Raw genomic sequence first — 9610 nt, 5'->3', positions numbered from 1 at the left:
GGGAATCCATTGGGCAAGGCAGCCCATTCCACATCGGGGGCAAAACCCCAATGGTTAGAAACATTTAGCATCATTTAAAACCATCATTTTCTAGCTGCTGGCTCTGAGTGGCTCACCACTCTGCTAATTTTGCTTTTCTCTCAATGTTTCCTCTGAGGCTTCTTTCCCCACCAAACAACCTAAGCTCTTCTTGCCTTCGCCGTCTGCTGTTTTTATATTTTTCCAAAGGCAAATGTCTTTCTCTTCGTTCCACTCTGGTCCACTTGTGAAGGGACCTTCTGGCCAGCACCTGGGGCGGAGGGCAGTGGTGGGAGGGAGGCTGCCAGCTGCCGGACTTGTGGAAAGATGAGGGATGGCAGTGCTCTGGGAGGCAGACGGAGGGCGGGGGGACAGCAGCAATCAGTCCTCGGTTACGTATAACTGCCCACCCGCAGCGCAGCCAGCCCCTCGCCCACTGCGCAGCCCTGGAAGCGCAGGCAACAGGCCTGCTCAGTCTTCCTGAGGCTGCGCAGACCGCGGGTCCAGAGAGGCAGCAAGCGGGGCTCTGGGCTCCTCTGCTCGGCAGAGCTGGGTGCTTGACCTCTGAGCATAATTTTCTATCCTCCACTCTGTTGTTGTTTTTTTTTTTTTTTTAATGGGGGAAGGTAGGTTTATTTTATTTTATTTTTTTTAAACAGAGGTACTGGGAGCCAAGCATGCACTCTACCACTGAGCTATACCCACCCCCCGTTTTTTTTTTTTAATGGCAGTTTGTTTTTATTTATTTATTGGGGAGGGGAGATTAGGGTTATCTATTTATTTATTTTAATGGAGGTGCTGGGGATTAAACCCAGGACCTCATGCATGCTAAGCATGGGCTCTACCCCTGGGCGACACCCTCCCTGCACCCCACCAATCCTGGTTTTTGACTTTATTCTGACTCTCTCTATTCAGCCTGGATGGGGCAAGAGGGAGAACTAGGGTTGGACAGAACTGAATTCAAGCCCACTTGTTGGCTGTGTAGCTTTGGAAGAGCCACTTAACCTCTCTGATCTGATTTTCAAAGTCTATCAAATGAGCTTAACAATCCCTCGTTCACAGGAATGTTGTGAGGATTAAATGAGGTGTGTGTGTGTGTGTGTGTGTGTACAGTCCATTCTTGTTATTTGTTGTAATTACTGTCCCGTCCAGTTGCCAAAATGCTGAATTGACCAACACCGAATCATTGTCCCCGGGGGAGACCCAGGGCTAGGATACTCGAGCCTCTGGTCACAACATTTTTGTAAGTCAATCAATACATAACCTTTTTTGATGTATGTTTCTGTTTAAAGACTATTTATGAGTTGACCTTGAACTCATGGCTGACAGCACTCTCACTCATGCCTGAACGAAGCTCATCTGACACACGTATTTCCCCCGTCAGGCACCTCCCAGCCTTCTCACACTAAGGACAGCCTTTCAGCACCACACTCGGGATCAACTCACCAACAAAATGCGCAAAAATGCAAAAAACAAAAAAAAAATGTGGCTCTAAATAGACCGTGCACAGGTTGTGTACAGCATGAGAGCTGGAGGAGGACGCGGGGTGTGACCTTGTTTGACCTCAGCTGGGGACACGTACGTCCGGCAACTCAAGGTTTTCTCCGCTCTGAGCGCAGGCACGTCTGTGAATGACAGCAGAAGTGCCGAGAGTGTTGATGTTGGAGTTTCAAACACATTAGCGAGAAGGCGAGTTAGGAAATCCAGCAGCTTTCTGAATACGTGCGTTCATGTGAGCACCTGAGACTGAGGCTGATGGGAGCGGTGGGGGATTTTCCAGATATACGAGACGTCCAGTTGCCTTTCAATACTCGTTCCCCTATATGCCAATAAAAAATATAAATATATACACCAGATTTTAAAAAATACTCATTTTCCCTTTTTCCCTACTAATTAAAACACTTTGAAAAAATAAAACAACAAGCTGGTCACATGTTCCACTCCCACACCCCACCCCACCCCTCGTCCTGCTAAATGACTTCATTTCCCTTAAAGTAGTTACAGCCTGGTGACCAATTTCAAACCACTAAGAAATAAGCAGAAGTGTTGTGTGGAACTCCTGGAAAGTCTCCTTAAGAAGGAGTGGGCTGTCTGTCTCCTCCATTCCTTCTTCTTGCTGGCTGGGATGCTGAAGTGATGGCTGGAGCTCAAGCGGACGTATTGGACCATGAGGTGGAAGCCAGGTGCTGTGGATGGCAAAGCCGTAGTAAGAAGGAGCCTGGGTTCCTGGCATTGTGCCGTGGCCAGAAAGTCAACAGATTACCAGATCAGAGAGAGAAATCAGCTACTCTCCTGTTCAAGCCACTGTTACTTGGTGGTGGTGGTTGTCTGCTTGTTTGCTGTCATACATAGCCAAGCCCAATCCTAAGTGACACAGGAGGGTTCTAACTCTGCTTGGCTGTTAACCAGCTCTGTAACTGTACTGTGGTCATTTCACCTCTTTGTTCCTCAATATTCACATCAGCAAATTGGTGGGAGAATACATTTGTAGAAATTAAGTTACTTCCTCATTCTAAAACTCTCTGATTCTAATCGATCTGAAATACACGTCTTCCACAGAACGCATTCATAGGGTCACTTCCCCAAGGTAGATGGACTGTGAGATGTGGTTGTCTTGGAGATGCCCCTTCGATGCTGCCCACTGCCAATCAGCCACAGAGAAGATGCTCAGTGCATTTGTCCTAAACAGATGACTGAAGGAACCCGTGCCAGGAGGAAGCGCCAGCATGTGGTCAGAAAGTCCAGGCATTCAGAATGACGGCAGGCTTGTCCTGGCCAAAGGAAGCCAGGGTTCTTGCCCAGCCTCAGGACCCAGGGATGGAAGAAGGTTAAGTGGTGGAAGCAGAGGCTTCTTAAGCAAGAAGAGCAGAGGTGGCTCCAACTAGACCACAGGTAGAGATGTCCACAAGAGGGAAGTCTGGGGCACCTGGAAAAGTGGACCCTGAAAGTATGACCCAGCCAGTGCCCCTACTCCCAGCAACATACGAGGCTTCCGGGCAGGGGAGGTATGTGGTCCCCAAAAGATGGAATTTCAGATCAAGGTAAGAGCTTCTTTGCCCGGGTGGGCCTAGTCCCAGGAGCCGAGATCACCAATGGATGTCCTCTCCGCTTTGGAAGTTCCAGCTACATCCTTTTATAAACAATGTTTATCCAAGACTCGGTGAACTCTTTTCAAAGAGGTAAGCTGTCTGCTGTCTACCATTTCAATATATAGGTCTGTGAATCCATCGGAAATCCGGAAACAGGATTTGAGGTTGGGTCTGCCAAGGAGATGCAAAAGAGTTCACTGCTTTTGTTTGTTTCCCTTGTTTTCTTTTCTTTTCTTTTTTGTTCCCCAACTATATTTCATTTCTTTTCCAAGGCAGGGGCTGTACTCTGCTGCCTCCCCGCCCCCCAGCCCTAGTCACCCACTGCGCTCTATATTCCTCACCCAGGATCCCAGCAGAAAGGAGGGCAGGGCTGGTGGCAATTGATCCTGGATTTCAACTGATCCTCTGTGTCTGCAGCACTAATGTTGAATTCTCCTTTCAGAGCCCATGTTCTCAGGGTGGTGAGAATGCCGGCCAGTCCTCAAACAGGCCTGCTGTCTTCAAGGTCACTAAGTGTCACAGAGGGTCCCCAGAATCTTGGGGTCTCAAATGTTCTATCCACAAGCTAAGAACTAAGAGAGATGGATTTCTCAGACTCAGAGGCACTGGCCACACACTGAGAAACCCCAGGCAACTAGCTTGTCTTGCGGGACACAATGGGGCAGCCTGTTAGAGACAGGATGATGTGCAGGTTGGTAAAAGAATTTACCAGATATAAAGTATGGGAATAAAAATGAGTTTATTAGGGGTACCCTGTCATGGACAACAGTGAGCCACGCAGATGAGAGATGCCTGTGTGGGCACTGAGGGCCGGCTGCTGGGGGTCTTTTATAAGGTCAGGTCACAGGTGCCTGATCGGCTCGCACACAAGTTTCTCTGATTGGTTGTAGGTGAGGTAAGAGGTTTAGGGGCCGTGAAGGGCAGTGGGGTTTATGACTGATAAGGTGGGCTGAAACAAGCCCGCCTGAGCCATTGTGAGATTAGGCGTTACCTGGGGCTATTAGCTTGTTAAGGGACATACACCCAGTAAAGAATGCACTTTACCTGTTGAGGGATCACAGACAGACATCTTAGAGCCCAGGAATGGGGGTCGTTGGACTTTGAAGCTAGTTTGACCCAACAGCTAGTACACAGGAAAGCAGGTACTGGAAAAGGTGTGCTGTGTCCTGACTCCCAGGAGGAAAGAGACAGAGTTAGCCAGGTAGTAGTTCCCAGGGGATCTGGTGTCTGTTTACCCACTGAAGACACTGAGCTCCAGAGACACCGAGGGACCTGCTTAAGATCAAAGGGCATCCAGGACGTCCAGCAATAACTAACAAAGAATGATCTGCCGATACATGCAACAGCAGGGATGAATCACAGCACAGTCTTGCGGACTGAAAGAAGCCAGACCAAAGAGAATGCCTACTCTAGGCTTCCATTGGTAAAAACTTTAGAAAATGCAGATCGGTCTGCAGTGACAAGCAGACCAATGGTTTCCTGCAGATGGGGAAGGCGGATGAGAGAGATGACAAAGGAAAGGGATGAGGAAGCCCTTCGGGATGAAGGCCATGTTCATAATCACAATTTCATGGTGACAAACGGAGATGTAGATAAAAACGTATCAAATTATACTCTTGAAACACATGCAATGTATTATATGTCAATTACATCTCAACAGAACTGTTAAAAACTCTTCCGTGATTTACTCCCTCCGCCCCGCCCCACCCCCTAGAATTAACATTTGAATAAGAGAAACAATCTTTTAATGATATTTATTGGTTTCTGACCAGGGTGACTTTCTCTTCCCAAGTCACTATGTTAATGTGCTATGAAGAATAACAAATTATCACAAATTTAGCAGCTTAAAACATCACCCAACTTGGGAAAGGAAACAGCCATCCAAGTCCAGGAAGCACAGATCATTCCACACAGAATCAACCCAAAGAGGAACATACCAAGGCACATGGTAATCAAATAGACAAAAATTAAGGATAAAGAGAAAATATTAGAATCAGCAAGAGAAAAGCAACAAATAACATACAAGGGAACTCCCATAAGGTTATCAGCTGATTTTTCAGCATAAACTCTACAGGCCAGAAGAGAGTGGCACAATATGTTTAAAATGATGAAAGGGAAAAACTTACAACCAAGAATACTCCATCCAGCAAGGCTCTAATTCAGCCTTGATGGAGAAATCAAAAGCTTCACAGATAAACAAAAGCTAAAAGAATTCAGCACCACCAAACCAGCTTTACAACAAATGTTAAAGGAACTTCTCTAGTCATCAAACCACAAGAAAAAATAACAAAAAGAAGAAAGAGAAGAAGAAAAAAAAAAAGACCTACAGAAGATTGGTTTGGCAGTTCAGGGTCTTTTATGGTTCCATATAAAATTTGAAATTGTTTTAAAAAAAAAATCACCCATGTACTATGTCCCAGTTTCTCTGGTTCTAGAGTCTGGGCGTGGGTTAGCTGGGTCCTCTGCTCAGGGTCCCGTGAGACTGCAGTCGAGGTGTCAGCTGGGCTTGGGGTCTCATCGGAGGCTCGGGGTCCTATCCCAAGCTCACGTGACAGAATCCAGAATCCATTTTCCTGCAGCTGTAGAATTCAGGGCAACTTGCTGCTTCAAGGCCAGCAGGAGGCAGAGTCTCTCTCTTCAAGATCCTCCTCCTTCAAGACCTGCCCAGGAAAATCTCCCTTTTGATTAACCCAAAGTCCAGCTGCAAGGTCCCTTCCCTTTGGCCTTATCATGTAACCTCATCACACGTGAAACGTCTTCATTTTCTCAGACCAGCCCATGTTCAAGGTCTGGGGGTGGTACAGGATTTGCACACGGTTGGGGAGGGGGTGAGAATCTTGGGGGCCAGCTTAGAGCTCTGCCTTCTGCTAGTCTAGCTGTATCTGTGCACATCGTCAGTAAGTAAATAAGAGGTACAGACACGCTTCAGAGAGCAGGGCGAAGCAGCTTGGAGTCACATTCGGGCGGCACCCTCACTCCCTGCTTGCTTTTTACTTCCCTCTCAGCTAAGAGTTCTAATAAGTTATCATATTAAAGGACATCCTGTCTTTTGGGGGCCCCAGGCCCCTCAGCTGGCTTGTAGTGGACCCCGGTAGTCCCACCTACACAGGAAATGAGGTGAGGGAAGCAGATCACAGCTGAAATAGCACTGGAGAATGAGATCCCATTTCTAGGAAATAATGAATATAAATGTCAAATTTTGAGGAGCCAGGGAGTGGCTGGAGTTTGCAAATAAGGAACCTAGAATTTGTGATACTGAGCAGGCCCTGTGGAGTCTTCCCTGGCACAAATCTTTCCCTGTTTCTAGTTTGTGAGAAATAGGCTTCGGCCCGGCCTCCTTGACCTCCCTTGAGTTCCTAAGGGCAGATTCAAACAGTTGCTAATCAGGGCAAGGAGGGTGTGCCGAGACTAGGGAGGGACAATCCAGAAACAGTAGGGCAGCCTTGGGGCAGGGTCCTGGTCACCCAGGCTGTTACCCCCAGGATCATATTCCTGCCCCTCCCTCGAATAGAGACCAATTACAGGCACCTAAGTCTCAGGAGGCAAAGAGAAGAAACAAGGGCACGTGGTTTATTGAGTGAGAGGCCTTGGAAGAAACCGTGAAGGAGGGGAGGGAAGCAGAAGAAGGCAGAGGAAGGAACCCAAGACCAGCTTCAGCAGCCAGTCTAGCTGTAGCACATCCGCAGGGAGCCCTGGAGCGTGACTTGCCCCACCCCACCCCACTCCCCCACCCCAGGCACAGGACGGGGCTCTTGTGCCCCTGATGACCTCCTCCCCATCGGTCACCAGCCGATGGCCTGGGGGACCCAGAGGAGGGCAGTGATGTGCTGTTGTCAGCGCCTATCAGCTGCTGAGACCAGCTGCACACGTCCAACTCCCGCGTTCAGGGGCATCACATCGGGAGCTCGAAACTGGCCAAGAGGAAATATTTACACCATGGAAATTGGTAAATGCTACAAACAAGGACTTTTTTTCCCCCATGAGCCATTGTCCCAGCACACCCCTGGGGAGAGGGCTGTGTAGCTCCCAGGTGGGGGCTTCAACAGCACAAAGGTAAGTGCCAGAGAAGGCTGCAGCAGTTAAGGGAAGCCCCAGCAGGAGCGTAGGGATGGGCAAAGCCCAACTAACCTGAAACTGCCCCTGGTAACGTCACAGCAGGTGCCCCTCTGACACTGAAGGGAAGTGGGCTAGGGCACAGCCATTCAAGGAACCACACAGCAATTAGCACCAAATTGGTGGAAGACTCAGCTCCCAGCAGGCCTTGAGGCTCAAGATGGTGAGAGATTTGACTTCCAGTAGACCTTGAGCTTCACTGTGATTTATTATCATTGTGATATTAACATGGTGAATGACACTCCACAGGCGCCATGACAGCTTCAAGGCTGACCGTAAAAGGTCAAAGAGTCGGCCCAATTCCTGGGAATCCCAGCTCCTTCCCAAGGGTACTTGGAATGGTCCTCCCACTTGTTGGCATGTGAAGCTACCGAGTCCATAAAAACTGGCAACACTGAACCTTGAAGCCTCTCGCTCCCTTGTCTGTCTTCAGAGACGGCCCGCACTCTGTCTATGGAGTGTGTACCTACTTTTACTTTAACCTGAGCACCCAGCCCCCACACCTCGTGGCCTTTCTCTCGCCTTCTGAAACGGCCTACACTCTATGTAGTGTGTATCTCTCTAAATAAATCTACCTTTACTCAACTGCTGCTCGCTCTTGAATTCTTTCCCATGCGAAGCCACAGACCCACACTTGGTGAGGTACATCCCAGGGGCTCAGCCTAGACCTGGGACATGGCCCTCCCTCCACTCGCCCCACATTTGTTTTTTCTGTATCATCCCCGCCACCGCTGCAATGATGGAGAACCTCCTTTTGCCCAGTGATGCGGTTCCCCTTGAGAGAGGCACATGTGCACCTTTCTAGCAGGGATTGTGAATCAGAGCGGGTCCTGGACAGCCTGCCTGCTCCTGGCCCCAAGGCCTGCCCTCCCAAAAGCAATCCACCTTCACCCCAACTGGGTCAGAGCCTGTGTTCTGAGAGCTCTTCTTTCTTTTCCCCTTTCAGGGCACTGACCTCCCTCTCGGAGTGTGGACTTTGTCGACTGAAATAAAATCACACGACGTGAGAGTTGTGGGTTAAGTTTTATTTGGGGCAAAATGAGAACTATAGCCTGGGAGACAGCACCGCAGACAGCTCTGAGAAACTGCTCTGAGGAGGCAGGGGAGAGCTCAGTGTTATGTATGATTTTAGTGAAGGGGGCACATGCAGTCAAGCACACGTTTAGGCAGAGGCTGCTGCTAGTCTTGAGGAGCAGGTGGCACCGTTACTGATTTTACTGCTTTTCTAGATATGAGGAGACGCAAGAATTGGGCTCATAAAATCTGAAAATCTTGATCTGAAGGCCTGTTCTGCCAGTTTTCCCGGAGCACAGAGCGCCTCAGTCCTGATCTCCACCCTGAACTCCTTTCAGGGAGTGGGGGACGTCAGTGGCTGCAGTGGCTCGTGATTTAATCCAAGCAGACTTAGATGGCAAGTGTCAGCAAGATCCAATCCTTGTAGAGGCAGATGACGAGTGCCAATTTTTAGTTAGCATCTCCATCTCCCAAGACAGCTGTGACGGTGAGGACAGAAAGGCTGCAGCTGGGCGGCTCCTTGGCTGAGCCTCACTGAGCATCTTTTATGGGAAGGAACCCAGGCTCACAGTCTCACACATGGGACACAGGTCACTCTGGGCTCTCTGCTCCCATGAAGGGTTTTCTCCAGGACATCACAGAAGAGAACAGGTGTTCTAGTCTGAGCCCCTGGGTTTGAGTGGTTCTAACCCACCTGTGAGGCTTTCTCACCAGCCCCCAGGAGGAACCACAAAGGAGTCCAGTACTGCTCTGGAGGCAAAGCCAGAGTGGAGAAGGGTGAGTGAAATGACGGGAGGAGAAGCTGGGAGCTGCTTTACACCCACGGGGATGGCTGTGATCAAAAAGACAAAAAGATAGACAGTAGCAGGTGTTCTTGTGGCCCGAGAGACAGGAACTCTCCTACGTTGCTGGGGGGATGGAAAATGGTGTGGTTGCTTTGGAAAACAATTAGGCAGTTCCCAAAAAAGTCAAACAGTTACTAAATGACCCAGCAATTCCATTCCTATATATATATAACCCAAAGAGTCGAAAACACATTCATAAGAAAACACATACATGAATGTTCATAGCAGCATTACTCACAGTAGCTAAAAAGCAAAAACAGCCCAGATGCCCATCAAAAGATGAACAGGTAAACAAAATTTGGTATGCTCACATGGTGGACTATTACTCAGCAATGAAAACGAAGGTCTGATACTGATCCCTGCTCCTGCATGGATGAAACTTGAAAGCATCATGCCAAGTGAAAGCAGCCAGACCCCAAAGGCCACATGCTGGATGATTCCACTTAAATGAAGAGTCCAGAGCAGGAAGTCCATAGACACAGAAAGCAGACTAGTGGTTGCAGAAGCTGGAGGAAGGGGAAATGGGGAGTA

The sequence above is a fragment of the Camelus bactrianus genome, chromosome 13, assembly GCF_048773025.1.
Source record: "Camelus bactrianus isolate YW-2024 breed Bactrian camel chromosome 13, ASM4877302v1, whole genome shotgun sequence".
In the NCBI taxonomy this organism is placed as follows: Eukaryota; Metazoa; Chordata; class Mammalia; order Artiodactyla; family Camelidae; genus Camelus; species Camelus bactrianus.
Note: the sequence above shows the minus strand (reverse complement) of the source record.